Below are 14,850 nucleotides of genomic sequence, written 5' to 3'. Positions count from 1 at the left end.
ACAATATTATGCCGTTTAAATACATTATGGATCCGTGACCTGAAATAATTAATAAACATGTTGTGCTTAATAGAAGAGTCTGGTAAACACTCTTCAATGATGATAAAATAAGCATGTTTCAACAAGACAAATGTGGCAGCATTTATATAAAAGTTTATTTATTTAGTCAATTTGTATTCATTTAAATATAAAATCATACATTTGTATGGATTCAAAATATATGATTTTATTCTTCAACTGTCAGCCGACTGAGGCTTTACAGTAAGTAAACGAAGAAAACAAGACTGACTACTACAATATAATTGTTGTTCTTGTTTGTCATTTCGCTTGCATCCTTGCTACGCATTCTGTTGTATAATGATAATGACGCCCGAAGTCATACCGTTGTGCAATATTCTGTTGTTAAACGATAGTGAAGTCCAAAAGTCGGTGCTTTGTGGAATACTCTGCTTTTCAATAATAGTGAAGGCTTTGTGGAATATTCTGTCTGTTCTTGTTTCGAAGACCAAGGCAACACAAGTATACTTCATATCTAAGCTACCCAGTAAAATATTCAACAGAGATTTAAGCCGTAAGTTAGGCGAACAGATCGATTCAGGTAAATAAACAAGACTCGAAACCTTCGATGCCATTATTTTATGAGTTGCCCTCAATGCTTTATGGCTATACACAAGATTGATACCCTAAGAATTATCGATACCACTTATTTTCATTGATTTCCATTGGGCAGAGCTGCCGGAATCAAATATGTAATCGAACTTAACAAGATAACTGAGCCAATGTCAGATACATGCGTCTGAAATTAGCTGTACAGCAACAACTTTTGAGCTTACTAATTTGGTTAAACAAAGTCAATGCATCTCATGAGTAGAAATGAATATGCTGGAGATAAGTGAAGTGTGTGTATAATCGGAGTTAGATATCAGACCAGCAGCTCCTGAGAGAATTAAGAGGCTGTAAGAAAAGATCCATCAACACCATAGGGTGTAATAACACAATTACCGTATATCGACATATTCAGTTTTAACGACAGAGCAACTTAGTGATATAGACATATTGCTATACAGTTACACGCTGGTTTGTATTTTTTTTACGTATTCGATCTATGTTGTCTGTAATTGCAGTGAGTACCAGTAATAAAAGTGAAAACAAAAGCTGTGTACGGTATCTAATGGCGAAAAAGCACTTTGGCAGGAGTAACGCAAAAGGAAATCATGCAGCCACTTAGCTATCCGACACATTTTGTATTAGTCTTCATCAGGGTAAATTCTCTTTGCTAATTCTGTGTTTCAGTTAACTGCCAAATTTATGATAAATATTTGTTACTCACTGCGCCTATAATTGAACCGCTGTTATTGTTTGGATTATATTTAGGCCAGAAGCAAGAGAAGTGATACACAGGACTGGCATTACTGTTAATATATTCCCCTTTCTGTGGCCCAAACGCAGCTGTCCGCGCTTTATTGTTTAACTGCCAATTACATTTAACAAATTCAATATTAGGCTAGAAATATAACTGTTATAATCTGGGTTAATGGGGGATGGGCTATTATGAAAGATAGTTGCAATAATTTCTACACTTTAATTTTGATTAAGAATGGCTTATTTAATTTGGCTTAAAGTAAAAATACTACCAATAATCTTTAAAGAGATGCATAAAAGATTAGACCAATGTGAAAACTAGCTAATAACAAAGCATGTCGTCACTAAACGTGTTTTTTAATATGTAGCCATCTGTCCCAGTTCTGACATGCATAAGTTATAATTTTATGATTGAATTGATAAACACAACAACAAACAACGTTCATGTCCATTCATATAGTAAATTACATTAGTTGAACGAGATTAACCCAAGTATACAAACTAGAAATGTTCCAGTTCATGGCTTTTATCTATAGCTCTCTTCGCATTATGCATTTGTGCCAACGCACTATAAGCACTGGAGAGCAACACCAAAGAGCTGTATGTTATTTTCATGGAATTCTAAAACTGCAAGGCTGCCGGAAGCAAATTCTTAAACGAATTTAATACAACAATTTTACCCTATTTCCGATATCTGTATCTAATTCTTGAACTTACAAATCGTGCAGTTTTTGTTGCCTTTCAAGTGTGTGGTAGCTCGTAAACATACATCACCCGCGATTCAATCTTATCTGGATCGGAGTATCGGCCATTCGCGTTTAAATCTCTTTTTGGGGGGCCTAGAACATACACTTAGTTGATAGCCATGAGCGAAATACTGTTGCATCACCATAGAAACGAGCAGTACTTGGTATCTGAGTTTACGTTGTAATTATCTTAAATTAATTATCCAATTTCAAAAGCAGCGTCATCGGACCAGGAAAGAGAGTATATTAATTGACTTTGCTTTAATATTTTTTATGTGCACCCAATATTGCTGCCACAGCTGAATCTACCATTCGTCCCATACTATACAGCAAATTGGCAGTAAAATCAAATCTAATATTCGTCACATATTGTACAGTAAATTGGCAGTAAAATCAAATATACCATTCGTCACATATTGTACAGTAAATTGGCAGTAAAATCAAATCTAATATTCGTCACATATTGTACAGTAAATTGGCAGTAAAATCAAATCTACCATTCGTCACATATAGTACAGTAAATTGGCAGTAAAATCAAATCTACCATTCGTCACATATAGTACAGTAAATTGGCAGTATAATCAAATGTACCATTCGTCACATATTGTACAGTAAATTGGCAGTATAATCAAATCTACCATTCGTCACATATTGTACAGTAAATTGGCAGTATAATCAAATATACCATTCGTCCCATACTATACAGTATATTGGCAGTATAATCAAATCTACCAGTTGTCACATATTATACAGTAAATTGGCAGTAGAATCAAATCTACTATTCGTTGTCCCATATTCTACAGTAAATTGGCAGTATAATCAAATCTACTATTCGTCACATATTACACAGTAAATTGGCAGTATAATCAAATGTACCATTCGTCCCATATACAGTAAATTGGCAGCATAATCAAATCTACCATTCTTCACATATACAGTAAATTGGCAGTATAATCAAATGTACCATTCGTCACATATACAGTAAATTGGCAGTATAATCAAATGTACCATTCTTCACATATACAGTAAATTGGCAGTATAATCAAATGTACCATTCGTCACATATACAGTAATTGGCAGTATAATCAAATGTACCATTCGTCACATATACAGTAAATTGGCAGTATAATCAAATGTACCATTCGTCACATATTATACAGTAAATTGGCAGTATAATCAAATGTACCATTCGTCACATATTATACAGTAAATTGGCAATATAATCAAATGTACCATTCGTAACATATTATACAGTAAATTGGCAGTATAATCAAATCTACCATTCTATTCTACAGCAAATTGGCAGTGTAATCAAATGTACCATTCGTCACATATTGTACAGTAAATTGGCAGTATAATCAAATCTACCATTCGTCACATATTGTACAGTAAATTGGCAGTATAATCAAATATACCATTTGTCACATATTGTACAGTAAATTGGCAGTATAATCAAATCTACCATTCGTCACATATTATACAGTAAATTGGCAGCATAATCAAATCTACCATTCTATTCTACAGTAAATTGGCAGTATAATCAAATCTACCATTCTATTCTACAGTAAATTGGCAGCATAATCAAATGTACCATTCGTCACATATTATACAGTAAATTGGCAGTATAATCAAATCTACCATTCTATTCTACAGTAAATTGGCAGTATAATCAAATCTACCATTCGTCACATATTGTACAGTAAATTGGCAGTATAATCAAATCTACCATTTGTCACACATTGTACAGTAAATTGGCAGTATAATCAAATCTAATATTCGTCACATATTGTACAGTAAATTGGCAGTATAATCAAATCTACCATTCGTCACATATTGTACAGTAAATTGGCAGTATAATCAAATCTAATATTCGTCACATATTGTACAGTAAATTGGCAGTATAATCAAATCTACCATTCGTCACATATTGTACAGTAATTTGGTAGTATAATCAAACCTACCATTCGTCACATATTATACAGTAAATTGGCAGTATAATCAAATCTACCATTCGTCACATATTGTACAGTAAATTGGCAGTATAATCAAATCTAATATTCGTCACATATTGTACAGTAAATTGGCAGTATAATCAAATCTACCATTCGTCACACATTGTACAGTAAATTGGCAGTATAATCAAATCTACCATTCGTCACAGATTCTACAGTAAATTGGCAGTATAATCAAATGTACCATTCGTCCCATATTGTACAGTAAATTGGCAGTATAATCAAATGTACCATTCGTCCCATATTGTACAGTAAATTGGCAGTATAATCAAATGTACCATTCGTCCCATATTGTACAGTAAATTGGCAGTATAATCAAATGTACCATTCGTCCCATATTGTACAGTAAATTGGCAGTATAATCAAATGTACCATTCGTCACATATTGTACAGTAAATTGGCAGTATAATCAAATGTACCATTCGTCCCATATTATACAGTAAATTGGCAGTATAATCAAATCTACTATTTGTCACATATTATACAGTAAACTGGCAGTATCATCAAATCTACCATTCGTCACATATTATACAGTCAAGTCGCAGTATAATCAAATCTATCATTGGTCACATATTGTACAGTAAATTGGAAGTATAATCAAATCTACCATTGGTCACATAATTTATACAGTAAATTGGCAGTATAATCAAATCTATCATTGGTCACATATTGTATACAGTAAATTAGCAGTATAATCAAATCTACCATTCGTCACATATTGTACAGTAAATTGGCAGTATAATCCAATCTACCATTCGTCACATATTGTACAGTAACATGGCAGTATAAACAAATCTACCATTCGTCACATATTGTACAGTAAATTGGCAGTATAATCAAATATACCATTTGTCACATAGTATACAGTCAAGTCAATGTATAATCAAACCAATCATTCGTCACATATACAGTAACTTACAGCGTAATCTAAACATTAATACGCGTTATTGAGAGACATGGTGTAACAAGAGAAGAAGTGGAAATAGGGAACAAGGGGAACGAGGGAAGAAGTGGAAGGAGGGAAGGGGAATGATGAAAAGAATGTTAAAGGCCGATTATCTGACAACAACGATAATGATATAATGATCATGACGATGGTGGTCACAACGAAAACCCGAATCACTATAATGGTACATGTACCACATACACATTTTATATCACTGTAACGATTTAATGGGGGGCCCCGAGTGGCCGAGTGGTCTAAAGCGCTCTCCGTTACGGATCACTGCCATCTCACCTCTGTCTGCGTGGGTTCGAGTCCCGGATTCAGCTAATGTGGGTATATGAGAAAGCTTGCCAGTAGCTTCTCTTGGGTCGGTGGTTCTTTCCGGATTTTTCCCGGGTTCTTCCTCCACCATTAATACTGGCAACCTATCGTGTGCTGAAAAATGGCGTTAAACCCTACAACAACAACAACGATTTAATGGTGAGATTTTTATGGTCGACATCCTAGTCATGGTCGTAGGCAATCTCAATGAAGATGAAGTGGAAAGTACAAGGAGGAAAGGTGTGAGCAAATATAACAAAATGCAAACGTTCGCTGCATTAGGGGTAACAATATTCTAAAGAATAAAGGGTTAATAAATGACTGTGTTTGGAAGAAAAGCTTGCATTGGCTCATTCAGTCAGTATGAAGTAAAGATTTACCCAGATTCACAATGATTTTGTTAAGCGGGTTTATTCATATTCATTAGAAGTGGTGAAATCTTATGGTAGGCATCCCCGTATGAAAAGCAAAACATATCTGATTTTCTTCTTTGGCTTGCGACGATGAAAAATGCCATCGAAAGTTTAACAAATCTGAGCTGTAAATGTAAGCACACTTTACTTAATCTCGATTGTTACATAGCTGCTAACAAGAATTCAATGTTTAATTGTCTATTTTCATAAGATTTCGTGCAATGTTATACCTCTGTTGATAGAAGTCATGTAGCTTAAAAAAAATTGTTTTAATATACCGCTTATCAGCCGTTATCATGATACCATTCCTTTCTAGGTCAACTTTAAGCTGGCGATATCCTGAAATTGTAAACACTACAACAAGCAAAACAGTGTACTATTTTTACGTGAACAAGATAATATAAGTTACTAAGTGCGCTCCTGATTAGATAAAAGCGTCGTGATAATTTCGTTCAGATGACAATGTTTTGGTAATAAACAAAGCAAACATAAATCAAATAGGTTACCATGTAATCTCTATGAAGCGAAATGAATTTTTATACTACGTTTAGTGCTAATAAAATAGAAATTGATAGTCTCTTCAAGGTTTTACAATGCCAGTTTTCTCACTGACGCTCTTCTTAAGCTAGTTTCATACGTATTGTTGCACTGGAACCAGTTTTTAAGTTTCTTACGAAGTTAGTGAGAACAAAATAATCGAAGAAGACCCAGTCTGTGACAAGGCAAAATGACGACCGACCGATTGCTTTTCGTGCCATTTCTCCCTTAGTCCAGAAAAGGGTGTCACATAGTTGCAAAAATAAAGAAGACACATATAAAGTATTTTGCGAGACATTTTACTGTTTCCCAGTTATAAAACCAATATAAATTCAATATTTTGTCTATTTCATTCTTATAACTGGTCTAAAATTTGGTCTGTGCTTAAAATGAACCGACAGAAAATCATGTCAAATGATCATTTACTTTCCCTATGCAGCATATAATCCAACCAGAATTGACTTTTCATGGGTAAAAGGGAACATGGGTGAAAAAGAGTGCCCCTAGTACTTTCTCAATGCAAAAAAGAGTGCCCTGAGTACTTTCCCAATGCAAAAAAGAGTGCCTTGAGTACTTTCCCAATGCAAAAAAAGAGTGCCCTGAATGATTTCCCAATGCAAAAAAGAGTGCCCCGGGTACATTCCCATTGCAAATATGATTGCTAGGTATATTTAACTGCAACATACTTGAAAACTCAAATTGCGTAAAGTCTTAAACGATGACTGCTCTGAATTATATTTAAAAATAAATAAATCTCAGGGACAATTGTTGTCCTTGTATAAATATAACCTTTGGAATAGAGGAAATACATACAGATATTGGTGCTTACACAGATAACTGAAACCTCAATTTCAGACTGGCAAAATTACAACAACACTATCACAACTGTTACCGGAAGAAGCTGACCCAATTTCCTTCAAATTTAAAAATGGGACTTTTCTCTATAGGCCTAGGCAGGGCCGGCGCCAGACTATCTGGCGCCCTAGGCAAGGTTAGAGTCTGGCCCTCCCCCCCCCCCGAAAATATCAAGTTTTCCTTGTTTATACCATTAGAGTAAGGAGTTACCCCCCTCAATTTGGTTTCCGCGGCAAACTGAAGGTTTCGTATACGCGTGATTCCACGGAAAAACTCGTGGCCTATAAAAACACGCGAACGTAATTACGTCCTGAAAGTTTCGTATACGCGCGATTTTCACTCACTCAGTTTGCTTGTTCCGGTCAGCCTGGTGTTTCGGTCAGACTGAATCTACCCGATTATTTGTCCCTGTATGAAATAAACCAGGATAAAAAACGACCCTCAATAAAACTTAAATTTATTTATTTATTTTGCAAAACTGTTGTTGATTTGAAGAAATGCGCCCCCTGAAATCAGCGCCCTAGGCGGCTGCCTAGTTTGCCTATATGGCAGCGCCGGCCCTGGGCCTAGGTTGAATCCTGTCTGTAAATTTCTGGCATATAGCTTTCAAGGAATGAAAAGGTGATGATGTAATTTATTACATTTTTTTTAAAAAAATTCTATAAAAATTCTTTGTTCGTACAGAAGGTAAGTAAAACTGCATGAGAAGAGAAGGACATTATTTCATGTAAACTGATAGCGACTTTAATTTCCCTTAAAGTAAAGAGCTGTCCTTTCATTACTCCCGTCAAATCAACAAGAACAGTTCTTTGTATGACCTTTTGCAGTGTCTTCGATGATGATGTTATTAAAATACCTTGAAAATATTAACCCAGGGTCAATATTTATCAGCAAATAAAAAGATAGAAGGCTCGTCCTTTAGGTGTTTTATTTTGTGAGTGGGAGAGACAACGTTACTAAGTTGACTTTCACACGGTAACACAATGTGATGCCCCCACAATCCCAAGACATAACAAATGACGTGCTTTATCTATTGCTCTACAATAGTTCATGAAGACTGCTTTACTCCTTGGAGATCTGTCTGCGTGGGTTCGAGTCTCGGATTCAGCCAATGTGGGTATGTGAGAAAGCTTGCCAGTAGCTTCTCGTGGGCCGGTGGTTCTTTTCGGGGTTTACCCGGGTTCTTTCTCCACCATTAATACTGGCCGCCATGTATAGCCTATCGTGTGCTGAAAAATGGCGTTAAACCCTACAACAACATTACTCCTTGGAGAAATACAGTACTATGCATTTAAACTATTTCATCCCGCCAGTGATGACAGTAAATAGTATTTTATTAGCACATATTAATGTGAAATCATCAAAATACACCCTCTCAAGGACTATCTACAATTTGCGCCTCTGACTGCACATTGAAGTGTCACGTGACCATATTTATCGGTTGACTACCAGTAATATGACAATACCCGCTAGCTATGCTCAAGATTTAGAGGAGGAAATCGCTGTGAACATCTAAGCTGGACAATCTTTGAGCACAATTTTTTTTAGCATCTTTGCTACGGACACGAGCTTGCTTTAATCGTTTTTCAACACCTTGAATATAACAGAAAAAATGCAAAGTAAAATTTATAAAATATATGCAGTAATGCTTCTTTAAGCGTCTCTTCTAATTTTAGTTGCAAATATTGTTACCAGAAATGTATATAAATCTGTTTTGAGCTGACTCTATACAGTGTCCAATGTAATTGTTTTGGAGACAATAAAATACATGTCTGCCTTAATATTGATGTCCATGGAGAAAATAAGATCAATCTATCTGAGGCGCATTACTGGTCATTTCTTGTCTGAGCACGCATTTCTTTAAAAAAAAAAAACTGCTGATTTCCACTTTTCCTCTGATCCCCCCTCCCTACCAACTATACATATACAGGAAGCGGAAAGAAGACATATTATCATTAGTAAAATTAGATTCTAGTCACGTATATACACAGTTGTCTGGATAACAAGATGAAAAGATACGAAACATAGAGTGACGAAAGTATGTCTGTAAGAATGAATGCATTGAAAGTTGGATGGATTTATGAGAGGCAGGAAGGAAGGAATAAAAGCAACATACCAGCATTTTTGAATACCGGAAATTAAAATGAGAAAAATTATAAAAGACGAAAAAGATGCATTGATTTTCCATATTCTCGGTACGCCTTCCAACCGTCAGCATGGAAATGAACTGTCCAGCAGATAGAATTAATCATTCTTCCACTGTGCCATACTTACGTTCATATTAATCATTCTTCCACTGTGCCATACTTGCGTTCATATTAATCATTCTTCCACTGTGCCATACTTACGTTCATATTGATCATTCTTCCACTGTGCCATACTTACGTTCATATTAATCATTCTTCCACTGTGCCATACTTACGTTCATATTGATCATTCTTCCACTGTGCCATACTTACGTTCATATTAATCATTCTTCCACTGTGCAATACTTACAATCATAATTATAGGTTACTGCATTTGTATGGGAAAATATGAACTCGTTTTGTCGGAAGGATATACTGCACTCACAAGTTCGTGCAGTATATCCTTCCGACAAAACGAGTTCATATTTTCCCATACAAATGCAGTAACCTTTTTATTATATCCTCATTTTTTTAATTCTACCTAAGGTTTAATTATATAAACAAAATACACTACAAGAAACAACGTAAATGAATGAGTGCCGTATTCCAAACTAAATTCACAAGCGCAGATTTGACATTACACAATGACATCATTATTAATGCGCACATAACTCCGCCCAGATAAATCTGAACTTAGTCGCGCGGTCGACATAACTTTCGAAAGAAAATGGCGTGTCTATTGTCATATTGTGAATGAATGCGCATTTCAACAACTTTTCCATTTGATCTGGAATGAATATATTTTGGTATTTTGTTTAGATTCGACGAAAGTTTGTGATTTGGGACTGGATTCATCTGTGCAAATTATACATGAAATACATCGGATTGAAGTGGCGCCGGAGAAGCGTGTTTACGTCTGCAAATGTGTTTCTGTTTCTGTCATTGAATGTTTGAAATCATAATGTGGGAAAAATATGAAGTCTTTCAATTGCAATTATCAAAAAGAAGCGATGGAATTTAATGCTTATTTCATTTTGAGTGCAGTAAGGAGGATGCAATTGCACTTATCATCGAAATTACAGCACAATATCGAAATGTGTAAACCGATGACATGGCTCGTGTAATTCGGATTTGCAGAATTAAGAAAATACATTTTGAGGAAATTCAGGAAGTAAAACTGTAAGTATATTTTATTTTGCCATTCTTATCACCAGCTAAAGAAAACAGTATATGCCTTGTCACTTCTATGTTATTTGTAAGGACCTAATCCGTCATTTATATAAGGTAGCTAGCCTAAATCCGTAACATTGTATAAACGCAAAATGTCAAAACAGCTGGGTTTTTTTTGCAGTCCACGAAACATGTTTTATTTCATTCAGGAACAAATTTAAACAACCACAACGTAAAGAGCCTCTTACGCGAGTGTACATGATTTGTTTACAAATCAAAAGTGCTGGCGTCTGAGTCCATTGTTTATTTACAAAAGAAAGTAGTTCCTTTATTCACGTGAATGCTACATGTGTATTGTCGCGCGCGTTCAGTATCGGGGAATACTGAACGATTCTGACAATGTAAAGTTAACGGGGGGGGGGGGAAATGAGCATATAATAAAGCTCATTCTTCCACTGTGCCATACTTACGTTCATATTAATCACTCTTCCAATGTGCCATACTTACGTTCATATTAATCATTCTTCCAATGTGCCATACTTACCTTCATAGTAATCATTCTTCCACTGTGCCATACTTACGTTCATATTGATCATTCTTCCAATGTGCCATACTTACGTTCATATTAATCATTCTTCCGCTGTGCCATACTTACGTTCATATTGATCATTCTTCCACTGTACAATACTTACGATCATAATGATCATTCTTACATTGTGCCATACTTACGATCATACTGATCATGCTTCCACTGTGCCATACTTACGTTCATATTAATCATTCTTCCACTGTGCCATGCTCACGTTCATATTAATCATTCTTCCACTGTGCCATACTTACGTTCATATTGATCATTCTTCCACTGTGCCATACTTACGTTCATAGTAATCATTCTTCCACTGTGCCATACTTACGTTCATATCAATCATTCTTCCACTGTGCCATACTTATGTTCATATTGATCATTCTTCCACTGTGCCATACTTACGTTCAGTTTAATCATTCTTCCACTGTGCCATACTTACATTCATATTGATGATCATTCCTCCACTGTGCAATACTTACGATCATAATTATCATTCTTACATTGTGCCATACTACGATCTTATTGATTATTCTTCCACTGTGCCATACTTACGATCATAATGGTCATTCTTACATTGTGCCATACTACGATCATATTGATTATTCTTCCACTGTGCCGTACTTACGTTCATATTGATCATTCTTCCACTGTGCAATACTTACGATCAAATTGATAATTCTTACATTGTGCCATTCTTACGATCATATTGATCATTCTTCCACTGTGCCATACTTACGTTCATATTAATCATTCTTCCACTGTGCCATACTTACGTTCATATTAATCATTCTTCCACTGTGCCATACTTACGTTCATATTAATCATTCTTACATTGTGCCATATTTACGTTCATATTGATCATTCTTCCACTGTGCCATACTTACGTTCATATTAATCATTCTTACATTGTCCCATATTTACGTTCATATTGATCATTCTTACATTGTGCTGAACCTACGATCATATTCATCGAAAGAAAAGGGATCCATCATTTGGGAATAATACTTTGTCTCGTGCAGAGGAAGAAACTACTTCGAATGAAGTAATTGATTACAGCAAGCCTGTTAGCTAACAATTATGTGGGTAAATGTATAAAAAAAACAATAAGCCGTTACAAATAACGTGGGCTGACATTGCAAAAGTTATTATTATATTTGTGGGATCTCCTTCAATGTGTTGTGATCGGAAGACCATGGACATGACTCGAGAGCTACGTGCATAAGAATACATGTAAATGGTTGCTTTTGTCTTAAAATTGATTTCGATGAACTCCAGAAAGAGCAATTATAGATTTTTTTTTAAACAACTCTACATATTACGAATTTAAGTATCAGAAGGTCTGACAGACAATAAAAAGATGTTATATTTTTCTAGATCTTACAGTTGATGATACAATTTTAAAAAAATGTCTAAGCCAATGTTTACCCATTTTTTAAATCGAAATTAAAGGCGGAGAAAATACACGTTTTGCTAAAAAAAAAAAAAAGACATATCATGGGGAGGGTCTTTTTTTCTTTCTTCATTAAATTGCCACAGGGCCTCCTGCCATTCTAATCCAATGTTTTCAATAGTTACCAAACATAAAAATAAAACATTATATAGTCCGGTAGGATTCTTCGTAAAATGGATGTGATGCACTTAAACTTCCACTTTACTGAAGGGGAATTGGCTCGAGCATGCGCAGAAAACGGTCATAACATGATATATCTCGAGTCATAATAAACAGAAATGAGTATGAACCGAATGTATCTATACCATATGGAGACGGTAATATCATACGAAGGCGACAATATCATACGAAGGCGACAATATCATACAGAGGCGACAGTACCACACGCCCATGTACTGGGTGGCACTGGTACATAGCCACCCAGTACATCATATATAGGGGCGTAAAGAATTCATCCGAATTAACCAGAAAGAGTGAGTAAAATAACAAAAACTCAAGATCCATAAAAACTGAATCCAAATGCAATACATAATTGCATTAACATATAATGTTCTTACCATTTACTGAGACGACTAGAACATTTGTGAGTCGGAGTAGAATGAAAATCGGACGGGAAATGAAAAGATGAAAATCGGACAGGGTATGAAAAGATGAAAATCGGACGGAGCATGAACAGATGAAAATCGGACGGGGCATGACAAGATGAAAATCGGACGCAGCATGTACAGATGAAAATCGGACTTGGCATGAAAAGATTACAAAGTATTATCATTGAATGCACTGAATGACCTTGTCCCAAAAATACATCTTTAGTTAGATCTCATGAATTTAGTTCCTATTTAACGCACAACTGCAACTGGTAAATATGTAGACACTGTATCTGTAAAAATGTGACCAGATCTGTACATGTTATCAGCGACTAAATACTTTCAATATAGTAATCATTGCCCTTCCGTTAACATGCAGGTGTGCCTATGTCAATATACTGCCCTCATATGTATTCTAATAAATCATGTATATTAAGGGAAAAAAATGCCATCCCCAGAGGCAAGTTACCCGCTCTCTGCCAGTATGTTTCCTGGACAGTAAACAGTCGCTTTTGTTTAAAAATGAGTGAATACCGAAATATTTAAAAAGTAGAGCGTTATCTCATATAACGATAAATTATTCGAGATCAATGTTTTCAAAAGTTATTCTCATAATGAAGTTTTCTTAAAATAAAATATTTAATGAATATCAACGTTTAGGTTGGCAGTATATATATATCTGACTAGTGTTTGCAAACGACATATCTCCTCTCCCTACCTCACTCTGCAACGGCTGTCGGCAACCTAGACTGAATTCACGGTGCAAATATGTGTGTTTTATAGCTGAAAAAAAAAACCAGGACAAATGTTTGATGCTTCTATTGCCACAGCATATTTGATACCTGAAAAAATCACACGCAAACAAGAGAGAGAGAGAGAGAGAGAGAGAGAGAGAGAGAGAGAGAGATATTAAATGATATAACCGAAAATGCATGAAGAATAAAATTATCCATAACTTATTTATCGAATCTACAAGGGTTTTGGTTTTCTAAGACTTAAATAGTGATATATTTATTTACTAGGCAATGTCCTTTTAGCTCTGAGTTTGCACTGTTTTCAGATTTTGTATGTACAGTTCTCTCCTGATGTAATCCAGTTCATAGGTGCTGAGAGCTTCTGCCAAACAACCTCTTAGGTTTCTCGAGAGGTTTGTGTCTGACATAAGTGTTATCATCAAAGTAACTCCCGTCAGAGCAGTAAATATGGCAATAGTCATATGCAACGTTTTGTTGGAACAACCCTTAGATTCAGATGACAGTACAACTGTTCTTCCCACAATGCACACCAACATACTTCTTTCTACTAAAAAAAAATCAGTTTATACATGAATACGGTGCATAGCACATCACACACTAAGATTCTTCCTGATGAACTAATTTTACTTTTTAGCCTTTCAGTTTTAAATATTGATCAAGAGCATCTTCCACGGCAATCCATAGAAAATCCCCAGACTATATTTATTATGTCCAGCTCCGCTGACCATGACCGGACAGAAACAATACCTTTGTACGGTGATCACAATGCTAGTATACAATTTATTCTACAGAAGAACAAAGAAAATAAACGAAGAATTAAGAGAACACAAAAACTAAATAAGCAACACAAAAACAACATTATTACCAGCAACAACATAACCTATAGTTATGACAAATACAAATAAAGAAAAAGAAACATAAACTTGATTGAATTTTAGCATACCATGAATGTTTACCCCATTGGTTAAAATGGTAAAAGTGCGT

General features: G+C 35.3%; 1 protein-coding gene across 1 annotated transcript in view; it reads right to left on the bottom strand.

Annotated features, from left to right (window-relative positions):
- The window catches only part of LOC149802350 (cGMP-dependent protein kinase 1-like), a 383,724-nt gene that overhangs the window by 334,791 nt on the left and 34,083 nt on the right, over positions 1-14,850 (bottom strand). The gene's annotated exons all lie outside the window — the stretch shown is intronic.

This window comes from Sinohyriopsis cumingii, chromosome 3 (assembly GCF_028554795.1).
Source record: "Sinohyriopsis cumingii isolate HCF-2022 chromosome 3, ASM2855479v2, whole genome shotgun sequence".
Lineage (NCBI taxonomy): Eukaryota > Metazoa > Mollusca > Bivalvia > Unionida > Unionidae > Sinohyriopsis > Sinohyriopsis cumingii.
The sequence above is the reverse complement of the archived record's forward strand: the minus strand, read 5'-3'. Positions and strand labels throughout refer to the sequence as shown.